Consider the following 16,150-nt stretch of genomic DNA (forward strand, 5'->3'; position numbering starts at 1 on the left):
GAAAGAAACCATATGCAAGCCTGAGTTGGGACCAGAAAACTGGGAATTGTTACAGAGGAAGTTACAGGAAGATAAGAAGGCAAGGACATCTAATAATAATGATACTTAAAATTGATACAAATGCTTTACAGTTTTCGGCTAGGAAATAAAGCATTGCTGAAGAAAATTCACCAAATTGGTGCTAACCAAGAATACTAATTTAATTCTAATTCCATTTGGGTCCTAAATGCTGCTTGGTAACATTATTCATCCCCAATTGACTAGCATCTTTTTTTAAATTATTATTTATTTATTTTATCTATTTATTTTTGGCTGCATTGTGTCTTCGTTGATGCTCGTGGGCTTTCTCTAGTTGAGGCGGGTGGGGGCTACTCTTTGGCACGTGGGCTTCTCATTGCGGTGGCTTCTCTTGTTGTAGAGCATGGGCTCTAGGCACACGGGCTTCAGTAGTTATGGAGCGTGGGTGCTGGGACACGCAGGCTCAGTAGTTGTGGCTCGCAGGCTTAGTTGCTCTGCGACATGCGGGGTCTTTCCGGACCAGGGATCGAACCCGTGTCCCCTGCACTGGCAGGCGGATTCTTAACCACTGCACCACCAAGAAAGTCCCTGACTAGCATCTTTATCCTCATTTTACCTATGAAGAAAGGCTCAGAAAAACTGTGTCTTAATCAAGGTCACTAGCAAGTGACTGACAGATCCAGAATTCAAATCTGTGTTGTTGAATTCTGAGTCCAGTGAAGTTTCCTTTCTACACCATAGTTGTCTCACCTAAGAGCCAAAGTATTGTGTAAGGATAGAATTAAAGTGATCATATATTCTCTCCTGGATAGGGACTCAAATTTGGCCGGAAAGGGGCTATCAGATTGATTAACTTAGAAGGGAATAAGCAATTAGATTTCTCAGTAAATCATGAGAACTATTCCATTGGCTATAGTCAAATAATGAAACTTAAGGAAAGAAGAAGGAAAAAGAGGGTAAGAACAAGAGGAAGGTGAAGAAGAAGAAAGATGAAAAGGAAAAGCATCAGTGACTTGTGGTAAGAAAGAAACCTTAACACACTGGAAATATCAGCAAGTGGAATAATAAGAGAACCAGTATCAGGCCTTGTTGATATGTGGCTTGTGTGGAGTGAACATGGAAGTCAGTGTTATTGAGAGCTATGTGAGGCCACTGTTGACATCTGCCAGCTCTTTTCAAGATTAGCCTAAACATTGGTTCAGATTAAAATAATACCGGTTTGTTGATGTTAGCATTATTGTTCTAATACTTTAAATACAAAAGTTAATATACAATATGGAGCTTATAGTTTAGTTTGGGAAACAGACATTAAACAACTAAACATATAAATATATAAATACAGATGGTAATAACACGGCATATAAGACTTTGGGGAATATGTAAAATGTGGTGGGGAAGAGCAAGTACTTTAGATTAGTTGGAACACAAAGATGGTGGTGAGAAGTAGCAGGAAAAGACTATAAAAGAGACGAGAGACATTGGGAAGAGCTTTAAACTGCTAACTTAAGGAATCTGAGTTCTCTTAGCTTGGCAGAAGGAAGATGATGAAGGTGTTTTGAGCAGGAGAGTAACACCATAAAAGGCAGTGTTTCAGGAAGATTAATCAGACAGATGTGTGCAGAATCAGTGGGGAGGAGAAATGGAGGCAGAGGATGAGTTAGAAGGCTGTGGCCACATGTGAGAAGGAGGTGGTAAAGCCCTGTAGAGGACCCACAACATCTAGACATAGGGGCTGAAATCCAGCCTGCACTCCATTTGCCCAGCCCTGCACCTAAAGGGTTGCATTTGGGTACCTTTCTAATTCTCACCAAGGAACCATATGGGCAGTGACCCTAGGCCTGTATTACCCGGTTTGATCTCTCTCCTCTGCTGAGAGAATTGACCCATTTCAAAGAGACTGAAGTCTAAAGATACTTTTTTAATAGCACTGCAATGTCCAGGGTGAAAACACTAATACCAAAATCAATGACCAGGAAGAATACCTGACATTTTACAACAGCTCTTTTGATGTCAGGAAAATTTTGAGCCAAACTTAAAAGCAAATCTTTAAAATTTCATCTGTGGGACATCCTCAATCCCCTAGGAATTGAACAAAAATCAGTGATGAGATGGGGTGAGGGATACAGTGAGACTTAGAGATGAGGATTTAGGCATCATTTGGCAAGTTAACTACATGCAACCCAGAGTAATTTATTTAATAATGGACTTTATTCTGGTTTCCATTTCAAAATGTAGATGATAGATACCTATGCTTGATGATAATGCTAACTTCGGGTATATATGAAAGACTAGATGAACTGGGGACAGGTAAAGATATTTGAGAAATGGAAAGGAAAACCATGATTAAAACAATATTGAATTGATTGGACCTATTACCCAACTCTGCCATATTTCTTCCAGTAGAGAACAACCACAAAATTAGAGGAATTTAGCTCCAAGGGTAGACCCCAACTTCTCTAGTGGACTGGAGTAATCCCATACCCCATTCTAAAGTGATTCATTCAGGGATAGGCAGTTGTAAGTCAATCACTGTATGGCATTTCCCTTGTCATGGGGATTAGTTCAGGAATAGGCATAACCCATTAGGCCAATGAGACATGTGGTTTGCTGGCAACTTCCAGGAAAGAAATGTTCTCACTCTTTTAAGAGAACTTGTGGAAGTAATACTCTGAGTGCTCTGACACAGAAAAGGAGATGGTTGATAGCATGCAATGAATACAAGGGTAAGCCAGGCTTCGGTTGAAGGTGATACACCAGAAGCCTTATGGGAAAGATAGAAAATAACTAGATTTCTGATGGCATTCTTAAACAGCTGAATCAAACCTACTTTACTCCCTCTATGCCTATTGACATCCAGTTACATGAGCCAATAAATCTCCCTTATTATTTTTTCAATACTTCATTGAGGTATAATTTACATGCATTAAAATGCACAAACCCTAAATGTACAGCTTAATGACTCTTTACATATGTACACACCTATGAGACCACCACACACATCAAAATATAGAATATTTCTCTCATTCCATAAAGTTCCTTTGTATCCCTTTCCAGTCAATATGCATCCCCCCAGAGATACACATTATTCATTTAAATAGAATCCTATAGTATGAATTCTTTTGTCTGTTTTTTTTTCACTAAGCATGTTTTTAAGAGTCATATCTGTTATTCCCACATATCAGCAGTTTGTTCTGTTTTAATCCTGAGTAGTATTCCATTATACAAATGTACCACATGCCCATTCTCTCTTTATCCATTCTCCCTTTGATGGACGTTTGGGGTGTGTGTTAGTTAAGAAGGATTAGAGGTACAAGAGCTTTATTAGAAGTTAAGCTTGATAGGGAACATGGGGAGGGAGCTACGAGCTAGGGAAAGAACGAGAGCCCTCAGAACTCTATGCGGGTGAAGGAGAAAGGAAAGGAAGGAAGTTTGACTGGAAGGGTCTTAGACTGCAGTGCAGTTCTAAGAAAGTTAGACAAAACTGGTCACCCATCAGAGGAGTCCTGCATCTACCAAGATCAGGTCTGCCTTAATATCTCTTCTGCACTCAGTCAGAAGAGCAACCTGTAGAAACCATGGCCTCTGGGTGAATGCCTCTGGATTTTAGAGCACAGCAATCAAGATGGTCAAAAAAGTATGCTCCTCACAACCAGATCTCCAAGAACATTTTCGTGGCTGCCACTGTCCACCCTGTACCTCACAGATTTACTTCTCCATGCAGGATCAGGGAACAGATCTTCCACAGTTCTCTTTCTGAGGGGAAACTCAGAAGAGGAAGGTTGGTGAGGTTAACTACAACCTCATTGCTACAACTGATCCTGGGGCTACAACTAGTATTCATCTTCTTCCTCCTCCACTTATCCATTCTGAATTCACCCCACCCTCAGCTATCACCTCAGAGCTTGCTTAGCGGTGTGACCCAAACCTTCAATCCTTAGGATTCTGAGCACTTAGTAATCATATCTTTCTCAGGCTAGAATTATTTCACTTGTCTGTTCACAGTTACAGCAGGTCAAGGGAGTGCCAGGAGGCACTCAAATAGATCTCTTGGGTTCTACATGTTTCCTCTATGACCCCACTGTGTAAAAGGAACACTACCTCCTTCTGCTAAAGGGTCAATGACTCCTGCCAATATGGTGACTCCTCTTCTCACCTGCTAGTCTCTGGACACAAATTTCTGGTGCCCTGGTAGCAGCTATAGTTAGCTGGTGTAGTGGACCAGGACCTTTAATCATGAAGAGCCTAGCGTTGTGGAGACAGGAAGCACAAATTCCCCCGGAAGGTCCCTGGAACTGTTGATAAGTGGGACCACTCCTGCTTCTATTCTTTGGTTTCAGGACTTACGTCTTCTTCCTAATAGAGACACAGCACTATATAGAGGTCCCCAGTTTGATGCATACACAGCATCTTGAAGGATGGCACTTATCCCTTCAGAATGTTATCTCTGAGCTGAGCATTTTAAATGCACCTGTAGAAGGCCTTTCCATCATTCTACGAGGCTGGCTCCTTCTGGATGATGTGTTATTTGATATGACCAGTGGATTTCACGGTCATGCCAGATGATTTTGACATATCTTTTGCTGTGAAGTGAATCTCCTGATTAGGTGGTATTCTGTGTGAGATTCCATGCCTGTGGATCAGGGATTCTATAAGCCCCTGAGTACTGGTACTGGCTCAGGTCTGTGGGCAGGAACGACAAACTCATATGTAGAATAGGTATCTATCCCTTTGAGAACAAACCCCTGACCCTTCTAGAATGGAAGGGGCCTTAGGTATTTGATGTGCCACCAGAGACAAGTTGATCTCTGAGGAACAGTGCAATATCAGGGGATTAGTTTTTCATCTTAGTTATCAGCAGTTTGAACATTCAAAGAAGCAAAAGCTAGATCAGCCTTGGTAAGTACCTGCTGTTGGGCCTGTATGTAGCCTCAACTTCTACCACAAAGATCACTCTTTCATGTCCACATCATGCTAGCTCTGGGAGAGCCAATGACAAAGGCTGGCTAACAACAACTAGCCAAGTCATTTTGTCTGCTTGGCTGTTCAGTGTCTCTTTTATGATAGATGCTTTCTGGTGGTGTGTAATACAAAAAAATGGTTTTCCTTCTAAGTTCCTGACCAGATGGCCCATGCCTAGGCCACCGCCCAGGAATCTACATATGCTTTCACCCCTTCCTCACAAAGCAGACAAGCAGATGCACTGCTCTCAGCTCTACCCATTTGGAATATATTTCCTTTCCATCATTTGTCACGGCCACTGCTGAATATGACTATAATGAAATCACTATCCATTTTTGGCTTGCACCCACATTCCAAACAGACTCGCCCATAAACAAAGCTCAGGCTTTTTCTTTCTATTTCAGCTGTCGTATCAAACCTCCTTCTCCCCATATAGTTATAGGTGCAAGCATAGAGAAGGGCAATGGTGCAACTGTGGTAGGTAATACGAGGGTCTGGACTTCCTGCTCATTCCCTCAGGCTCCTAGAGTCTTAAATGTACCATTTTCATCTTATGATAGACACATGCTGGTTATGTCTGAATTTATGACTAGGCATGTCCAACAAAATCCAGCTCATAATGAAAGTTCCACACTCAAAGTTATTTAGTGCCCCATAGTCAAGTGTGTACCAGTAATGCACTGGGAGCTGTTGTTTATCATAGGGTGTATAATCCTCTCCTGTGAATGGCATGCCCTTGCTCCATAATTCCAAGACTGCATTATGATTCTAGCACTGGGGTTTGCCATAAACTCCATGTTATATCTTTTCCCATTAGTAACAGCTCCAACTGGGCCTGCTGGATCATATAGCCCAAGCATCAGGGCTGCCTGCTCTGCAGTTTGGACCTGCTTCAGAGCCCTTTCCCGCATTAGGCCCCACTAAAAGCTGGCTGCATTCAGTGTTACCTCAGTATATGGGCTAGAACAGTGTTCTTAGGTGTGGAATATGTTACCTTCAGAACCTGATGTGGCCTACCAGGCAATATACTTCTTTCTGTGTGTTAGGGGATGCAAGATGCAGCAATTTTGTCTTTCACCTGGAGAGGATATCCTGGGATGCCCTGAAACTGGGCCCCTAAACACTTGCCACTTTGGTAAGTGGTTTACTTACTGACCAGCTTACTGACTCACCTTGCAGATCTTGGGACTTCTCAAAATCCATAATATCATGTGAGCTAATTCCTATGATAAATCTTGATATATATATATATATATATATATATATATATATATATATATATATTTATTTATTTATATATATATTTATATATATATATATGGTTCTGTTTCTCTGGAGAACCCTAAGACAATAACTGTGTTTCATGTGAACATAACTCTTTCTTGATTAGGACAGAAGGGAATGCATGTGTCAATTCAGTGGCTACACAGTATGTACCAGAAAGCATGTTAATCTAAGTCTGGTATGGCAGTTGCAGTTGGGGCTGCTGCTTGGTGGAGTGATCTACCAACGAATCTTGGTTTGTCATAATCTGTAAAATCCCTCTAGTTGGGACTTCTCTGGTGGCTCAGTGGTTAGGAATCCACCTGCCAAAGCAGGGGACATGGTTTGAGCATTGGTCCAGGAAGATCTCACATGCTGCGGAATAACTAAGCCCATGCAACACAACTACTGGGCCTTAGCTCTAGAGCCCGTGAGCTACAACTACTGAGCACACACGCCACAACTACTGAAGCCTGGGCGCCTAGAACTCATGCTCCACAATAAGAGAAGCCACCACAATGAGAAGCCTGTGCACCACAATGAAGAGTAGCCCCTGCTCACCACAATTAGAGAAAGCCTGCATGCAGCAATGAAGACCCAACGTGGCCAAAAATAAATAAATAAATAAATAAAATTTAAAATACCCCTAATTTCTGCAGGGGCTACATAGGTGAACTAAATGCAGTTACAGAAGCAGTCACCAACCCCTGCAACTTTTGCATTCTTTTGATCTTTAAAGGTGGCACTAGGGCAGACAGCAGAAGCAAGAAGAACTACAATCCAGCAGCCTGTGGAATGAAAACCACATTCACAGAAGGATACACAAAATTAAAAGGCAGAGGGCTATGTACCAGATGAAGGAACAAGATAGAACCCCAGAAAAACAACTAAATGAAGTGGAGATAGGCAACCTTCCAGAAAAAGAATTCAGAATAATGATAGGTACGATGATCCAGGACCTCGGAAAAAGAATGGAGGCAAAGATCAAGAAGATGCAAGAAATGTTTAACAAAGACCTAGAAGAATTAAAGAACAAACAAACAGAGATGAACAATACAATAACTGAAATGAAAATTACACTAGAAGGAATCAATAGCAGAATAACTGAGGCAGAAGAACGGATAAGTGACCTGGAAGACTGAATGGTGGAATTCACAGCTGTGGAACAGAATAAAGAAAAAAGAATGAAAAGAAATGAAGACAGCCTAAGAGACCTCTGGGACAACATTAAACGCAACAACATTCACATTATAGGGGTCCCAGAAGGAGAAGAGAGAGAGAAAGGACCCGAGAAAATATTTGAAGAGGTTATAGTCGAAAACTTCCCTAACATGGGAAAGGAAATAGCCACCCAAGTCCAGAAAGTGCAGAGAGTCCCAGGCAGGAGAAACCCAAGGAGAAACATGCCGAGACACACAGTAATCAAATTGACAAAAATTAAAGGCAAAGGAAAATTATTAAAAGCAACAATGGAAAAATGACAAATAACATACAAAGGAACTCCCATAAGGTTAACAGCTGATTTCTCAGCAGAAACTCTACAAGCCAGAAAGGAGTGGCACAGTATACTTAAAGTGATGAAAGGGAAGAACCTACAACCAAGACTATTCTACCCAGCAAGGATCTCATTCAGATTCGACAGAGACATAAAAAGCTTTACAGACAAGAAAAAGCTAAGAGAATTCAGCACCATGAAACCAGCTCTACAAGAGATGCTAAAGAAACTTCTCTAAGTGGGAAACACAAGAGAAGAAAAGGACCTACAAAAACAAACCCAAAACAATTAAGAAAATGGTAGTAGGAACATACATATCGATAATTGCCTTAAATGTGAATGGACTAAATGCTCCAACCAAAAGACACAGGCTCACTGAATGGATACAAAAACAAGACCCATATATATGCTGTCTACAAGAGACCCACATCAGACCTAGGGACACATACAGACTGAAAGTGAGGGGATAGGAAAAGATACTCCATGCAAACAGAAATCAAAAGAAATCTGGAGTAGAATACTCATATCAGATAAAATAGACTTTAAAATAAAGAATGTTACAAGAGACAAGGAAGGACACTACATAATGATCAAGGGATCAATCCAAAAAGAAGATATAACAATTATAAATATATATGCACCCAACATAGGAGCACCTCAATATTTAAGGCAAATGCTAACAGCTATAAAAGAGGAAATTGATGGTAACACAGTAATAGTGGGGGACTTTAACACCTCACTTACACCAATGGACAGATCATCTAGACAGAAAATTAATAAGGAAACACAAGATTTAAATGACACAATAGACCAGATAGATTTAATTGATATTTATAAGACATTCCATCCCAAAACAGCAGATTACACTTTCTTCTCAAGTGCACACGGAACATTCTCTAGGATAGATCACATCTTGGGTCACAAATCAAGCCTCAGTAAATTTAAGAAAACTGAAATCATATCAAGCATCTTTTCCAACCACAACACTATGAGATTAGAAATAAATTACAGGGGAAAAACTGTAAAAAACACAAACACATGGAGACTAAACAATATGTTACTAAATAACCAAGAGATCACTGAAGAAATCAAAGAGGAAATCAAAAAAATACCTAGAGACAAATGACAATGAAAACATGACGATCCAAAACCTATGGGATGCAGCAAAAGCAGTTCTAAGAGGGAAGTTTATAGCAATACAATCCTACCTCAAGAAACAAGAAAAGTCTCAAATAAAGCAATCTAAACTTACACCTAGAGGAACTAGAGAAAGAAGAACAAAAAAACTCCAAAGTTAGTAGAACTAAAGAAATCATAAAGATCAGATCAGAAATAAATGAAAAAGCAGCAGATTTTAGTTTATCAAGGATTGAATGAGGGGAAGGAATGAGGACCTGTAAACACAAATTACTGTAATACAAGGCATTGTGTATATAGTATTAGAAGATAAAAGTATGTTCTATCTGCCATTGGTTTGCTGCTCACAGTCAACTGTCTGCATGGTAGCTGCCTACCTTCAGATTGCTGGCCTCCAAGCTACCCAGACAACGCTGCCCATGTCCCAAGCTCCAGTGGTCCTCCTCTTGCCCATTCAATAGGAGAGCACACTCTGCTTCCAAGGACCAAGCTCAGCAGAGCTGATGGACCCCTAGTATGCAGGACTTTCTTCCATTCAGCCCTCTGCTTTCCAGAACACACAGGCACTCCAGAAGGTTTTGGAAAGGGCTGGATTAAATTATGGTCAGACTTTCCCCACACCTGCAACCACTACTGCCACCACTCTCCAGGGCTTATCAATCGGTTTAACCCCCTGGGCCAGACTTCTTCATTCATGATGTTTTTCTCTCAGACGCTCTATGAACTTCTCTCCAATCCTGTCCTGCAGATAGATATGTATATGCCAGAACTCAAACATGAGCTGAGTCCAAGTTCTTTCCCAGAAGATTTCTGGATTTGTAGCAAACCACCGAATTTGGCTGGAAACATTTTTCAATGTCTTCAAATGTCCCAAGGCAGATAAGAGGCTGGAGATAGGTGGGAAATGTAGAGAAAAATAATAATAACTAACATAAATTGAGTTCTTACTATGCGTCAGTAAGGTGCTAAATTCTTTATATGTATTTTACAGATGAGGAAACTGATTTGGAAGCTAAATAACTTGCCCAAAGTAACATGGTTGGTAAATGACAGAGATATTATGTGAACCTATGCAATGTTAGTCCAGAGTTCTTGCTAGATTAAGGACAAAGAATTAAGCACTGAGTAAAACAGCAAGTACCTTGTCTCTGCACCAAATTATCCTTTTCGAATTGGAAGTTCAGTTTAATAAAAGGACTAAAAAGTAAATAAAGGAAATGTCAAGGAAGCATAAGAGCCAAATACATAGGTATTAAAAATAGAAATAAACATCAGTTATGATGATAGATGCGAGCAATTAAAATTTGACACTGAAGGACTAAGAGTGATCCATTTCAAGCTGTTAATTTGGACACAAGAATTCAATTTCCTCTCTATCAGTCAGAGTCCAGTAAGGAAACAGAAACCACACGAGTAATTAGAACAGGGAAAATTTAATATTTTACTAACTAATAACCTTTTACTAATTAGTAAAAGGTTAACTATTAAAAGGGTAAAAGAGGACTTAAGGGGTACACAAGTCACAAAGTACAAAAAGCAGTTATTATCTCTAAGGCTGAGAAAGAGCAAAGACCGTAGAAGAGTCCCACTCCTAAGCTAAGACTCAGACCTTTTTGGAGAGGATCTGGCTGCCGCAGGAACATAAGGCCTGCAGGTGGTGAAGGAACTTGCTGAAAGTAGCAGACCAGAGTTGGTTCATAGGACTGGCCCAGTAGATGGCGGAGAAACTTGCCAAACTATGCAAGTGGGCTGAACCTGGTCTATAGGAGTGACCAGCTAGGTGGTGGAAAAACTTGCTGTAGGGTACAGGTTGGTTGTAGCTGGCCAGTGGGAGCAGCCTGCTGGGTGGGAAGAGAAATACGCTGAGGATGCAGGTCATAGCTCGTCCGTGAGGACTGCTGAAATGAGCACTACCAGGCCTCCTCATGTGGTCAAAAACCAGCTCGCTGGAACCAGGAAATGAAGTCTCTCTCTCCTATGGCCTTGCAGTGTCCCTCCAGAACTCTCTGTTGACAAAGGCTAATATCAAGCCAACAGACAAAGTAGAAATGCTCATAGAGTCCAGTGTCAAAAACAGGACAAAGAAGAGTGCATTTGGACCTGAGAAGCAACAAACTAATAACTGGCACAGTTCATCCCTTTGATTTCCACATGCACCCTTCTTCCCACATTCAAACTTCCATACAACAATAAAGCAACAGCTATTCTTTTTTAAGATTTATTTATTATTTATTTATTTATTTATTTATTTTTGGCTGCATCAGGTCTTAGTTGAGGCATGCAGGATCTTCGTTGAGGCAGGCAGGATCTTTTTTTGTGGTGCACGGGCTTCTCTCTAGATGTGGCGTGCAGGTTTTCTCTCTCTAGTTGTGGCGCGTAGGCTCCAGGGTGCTGTGGGCCCTGTAGTTGTGGCACGCGAGTTCCAGAGCATGTGAGTTCTGTAGTTTGCAGCACGCGGGCTCTAGTTGAGGTGCGTGAGCTCAGTATATGCGGCGCATGGGCCTAGTTGCCATGCGGCATGTGGGATCCTAGTTCCCCAACCAGGGATCGAACCGCATCCCCTGCATTGTAAGGCAGATTCTTTACCGCTGGACCACCAGGGAAATCCCAACAGCTATTCTTCATACAAATGGAATTCTCACCTTCTCCCCAAAATAAGGAGACACATAGTTTAAACAGTCATATCCATTATTGGCTAGATTAATTACTCCTCAAATTCAGTCACAGTTTCACTGAATATCCTGCTACCTAAAGACACAATCGTAAAGTTAACCTCCAGCAATTTGTATAGAAAATAATAAAGAGAGGAATAAAGAATAATAAAGTAGTTAAATATACAAATAAATATGCACATAATAAGTAAAGCGAAAATAGGCAAAGCTACCACAATCTTCATTTCGAAAATTGGTCATGAGGCCATAGTTGATATGACTTCCTTCTTCCACTAACCACACTAACCATTCCAGTCTTTTATGTGGTAGGGTGACCTGAACCTTCATTCTGGAAGGCTCAATAGTCCAGCCCTTTTTTGATTGCTATAGTTTTCCATAACTTTTACTTGGTTGTGGAAGTATTAAGAGTAGCCCCAGGGAATACCCTGGTTCCAGAATCATTCTTATTGCTCCACTGTGTAGCAACAACTTGATTTACCGATGGTAATCAGGGAGCAATCATCCAGTGGAGCAATTCTTTTACCTGCCTGCTGGTTCAGTGACATAAGAAACCCAAATAGTCAAATGGAGTTTCACCTTCTAATTCAATGGAACTATTGTTGTATTTGTATTCCCCATCAGGAACAAAGATCTCCAAACCAACAGAGCTCAAAGTAGCTGAAAGAGGAGGCAAAAACCCTGTTAGTGGATTATTAGGTATTAATTGTGAGAGGAGCCACTCCCACTTCCACCTCTTTATTTCTAGATTCTGGTTATGAAGGAGACAGCACCACATAATGGTCTCTGATTCAAAGCATATACTGCGTGCTAGAAGACAGAATCCCATTCTTTCATGATGGTGTCTCCCAACCTGAAAATCCAGTCATTTGCCGAAGTCCATCCAACTTCTGCAGAGGCCAAGAAGTATATTAAATGCAGGTGTGATAGGTATCAGCATCCCAGCATGTTTCAAGTCTTTGATTGTGGCACTGATATCTACAGTTTCTACAGGGATGAAGTTTGCTTCTCGTTTGCTAATTTGGTAGAGAGAGTTAGCCTTTCTACCACAATGACTCATAAACAGGTTTATTCCAATTCAGGAACTGGGGAAATAACCATAGGATGTATCTGTGGACCAACTGGTCCCACCTTAAATTAGGCCATCTATCACCTACCACAATAGCCCTCACTGTGAGCCGCGGTGTCATTTTGGATCCCCAGTAATTAGCATCAATTCAGAGTCAGTGTCCATTAACATCTGAAAGGTCTGGATATTCCTTTTTTTTCCAGTGCACACTCACTCAAGCAAATGGATAAAGGTCCCTTTGGAGAAGGCCTGGAGGAAGATTTATGATGTATTCATGCAGCAGTGCTGCAGAATCATTCCTGAAGGGAAAGAACCCTCCCATTAAATTAAGGAACTCTACATTTGTGAACTGGCTTAAGGTTGGAAACTGGACAAGAGGCCATGACTCTCCATTGTGGTAACTCAAAGTCAGGTTTTGATCACCAGACATAGACCAGGCTGTTCATCTATTTCACTCCAAGGGACATCATGATCAATTAACCACAACCAAAGGTCCCTATGGGCCAAAGCATTCTTATTACAGATAAGCATTCTTATTACTGCTCCCCTTTATAGTAAACACACCTACCTTGTCTTTTATGGTTAAGTGCTGTCACTTGACCTTTGCTACTTGAGAGCCCATATCATTTCTGGTGAAGTCAGGGAGTTCTCTCAATGACAGTATCTTACATGGTCATACATTTCCCACAAAGGAAAGTAACCACAGACCTCTCTAATTTATTTCTCAATGCCTTAGTATTTCTCTTCTTGCTAATTTCTCAATGCCTTAGTGACAGGAGTGCCTTCCAGGCCTTTTCAGGAATTATAGTTGGGGGATGAGTATGCAGTTTGCACATGATAAATCCACTCCAACCTACTAATCTCCTAAAGTCTTTGGATTCCCTTCTTTATTTCATGCCATTGAAGCTCTGGTGTCTTATCCTCATTAAACACAGGCCACCAATGAATCAAAATTTTAGTCCACCAATCCATTGAGCTATTAGAGACACTTTCATTTGCATAAATTAACACATTAAACTTGGAATCTTGAAAAGAATCTGAAAAAGAAAATATATGTATAACTGAATTGCTTTGCTGTACACCTGATACATTATAAATCAACGATACTTCTATATATATATAATTTAGAAAAGCAAAAGCAAAAAAACCCCCAAAACCTGGAATCTCTAGCAAGCAGCTCCATATCAATGAATTCTTCCTGATCAAGTTACATTTTGCTTTCTTTGGCCTGATACCCTTAGAATCTACTCCTACACGTGTTCCCAGGCATTTGTTACACTATATATATTAGCTAAACCTTGTAATAATTCATTTGATGCATCAGCTACTCCTTTCTGGGTCATATTGTATACCAGACTCCCTAGAGTAGACTGAGATTTGAGCCTACTTATGGTTCTAGCGGCAGCCAAGTATGATTGTGGTGGTTCTTATGGAAGATGTGTATCCCCTTGCAAGGCATCTGTCCCTGGTCACATTATTGCCAGGTTTTCAAACAAAACTAGGCTAGTTACCTCAGAGTCCTGTTATTTGGAGGTGATGGATATGTTTATGGCATTAACTGTAGCAATGGTTTCATGGATATATACTCATTTCCAAACTCATCAAGTTGTATACATTAAATATGTACAGATTTCTGTATGTCAATCTCAATAAAGAGGCTTAAACTCAATAAAGAGGCTTAAAAAAAGAAAATATTTTAATTAAGAGAAAATAATTTCATTACGTAAGGCTTTGCCCACCCCTCTACCAGAGGAAGAAGGGGATGGTAGGAGGCTGATCACTGCTCAGGAAATTCTCTCTGGTCCTTCCTTCTGGGCTGCTACCACCACCAAAAACAGATCGGCAGCACGAAGCAGTCTCTCACTGCCATTAATATATACTTCCCACTCTTGCCACTTGTCCTCATCAGTGTTCATCACACTTTCCCAAATCAATATGACTTTTTATTTTTTAATTTTTAAAATATTTATTTATTTATTTATTTGGCCGCACCGGGCAGCTTGTGGGATCTTAGTTCCTCGACCAGAGATGGAACCCATGCCCCCTGCAGTGGAAGCGCGGAGTCCTAACCACTGGACCGCCAGGGAATTCCCAATATGACTTTTTTAAATGCTGAAAATATAAGGGGACATGGAATTTATTTGAGAAGAGGGAACCCAATAGGTTTAAATTTGTCTCAGTTGCCCTGTTGAGGAAGAACACTCTGATTTTGGACTAATGGCTAAAATTTGGGGGAGAGGAGTTTAAAGAAAAGACAACTATTAAAATTGACTCACAATCATGTTTAGTGATAAGTAGCAGTTGCTTTAGGTCCAAATAGAAATGGAGAAATAGTGCTATGGGAGAAGTAGTATTAGAAACATAATCAAGTCATGTGAAATTTCTAGGAATAATCATGTATTTTCAGTAGGCTTGGGCTAAAGTGAGAGATCTGAAGAGGGAAAAATAGACAAGTAACATATTCATCAGAGAATATATCAAAAAATTTTGGAATAAAAGGTACATCTGTAATCTGTGAATTGAATATGTTCATACCTTCTTTTTGGCTAATGTTACACTCTATGAATTACACATTAGAGGATGCATATTTTCTGGGCACCTTAACCATGTTATTTAGTTTCCTGCATCTACCTATAACTAAATTATAAATTAGTTTTCCTTCTTATATTCCAACCACAACTCTCTCACTTTTACCCATGCAGATGTCCTTTCAACATGTTACCTATATGGCGAGTGGAGTGTTGACCATGAGGACATCAGAATTCCTTACTAAAAAATATCTAGCCAGCTAATTCCTTTGTAGTTACCTCAAATGCAGTTTGCTTGTGGCCACAAGTTCCATGAGAATGAATATTTTAAAATATAGGTTGAATACATATTCAGACCTAGAAATAAAATTACTCTTTACTCCTAGGAACATCCTTCAGTTGATAGGCCCTGCCACTCACCAGTGATGTTCACTTTGGTTAATTAGAAATACTAAAATAACATGGGAATAATTTTGCTAGCCTAAAAGAGCATGAATAAATTATATAAAAGCCATGAGTAAACAGAACATTCACATTAACTTTTCACAATGGTTCCCATCTCAACTTCACAGACTTAAAAAGTCTTCGAAGTTCAATGTGATAGAAAGTCAGAATAAAACTGAAATGGGCCCAACCACACTTCAGATATATAACTAGTTCTTGTGCAACAGATGGCATGCTGCAGGGGTAAGAAATCAGTTTTCCTGAAATGTACTTTGGCCATGTTATCATGTGTACTTAAAGAGAAATAAGGGGTAAATTTTTGACCAACGATGCAGTGTGATCTTGGAATAAATTATTTTAATACAGTGACCCATTTCATAGGCTCTGTTGGTGGTAGTGATGGGGAACAATGGTGAACTACCCTTCTCTCAGGTCTCAGAAAGATACAGAGTGTAGTGGTTCTTGCCAGAATGAATGATATCACAATAGGAGAGACGAAAACTCCTCTGATATGCTGTTTCTCTCCTCCTCTAAGACGGACAGTCATAATCCAGTCAGAGTTGCCCCT

Source organism: Balaenoptera ricei, chromosome 1 (assembly GCF_028023285.1).
Source record: "Balaenoptera ricei isolate mBalRic1 chromosome 1, mBalRic1.hap2, whole genome shotgun sequence".
Taxonomy (NCBI): domain Eukaryota; kingdom Metazoa; phylum Chordata; class Mammalia; order Artiodactyla; family Balaenopteridae; genus Balaenoptera; species Balaenoptera ricei.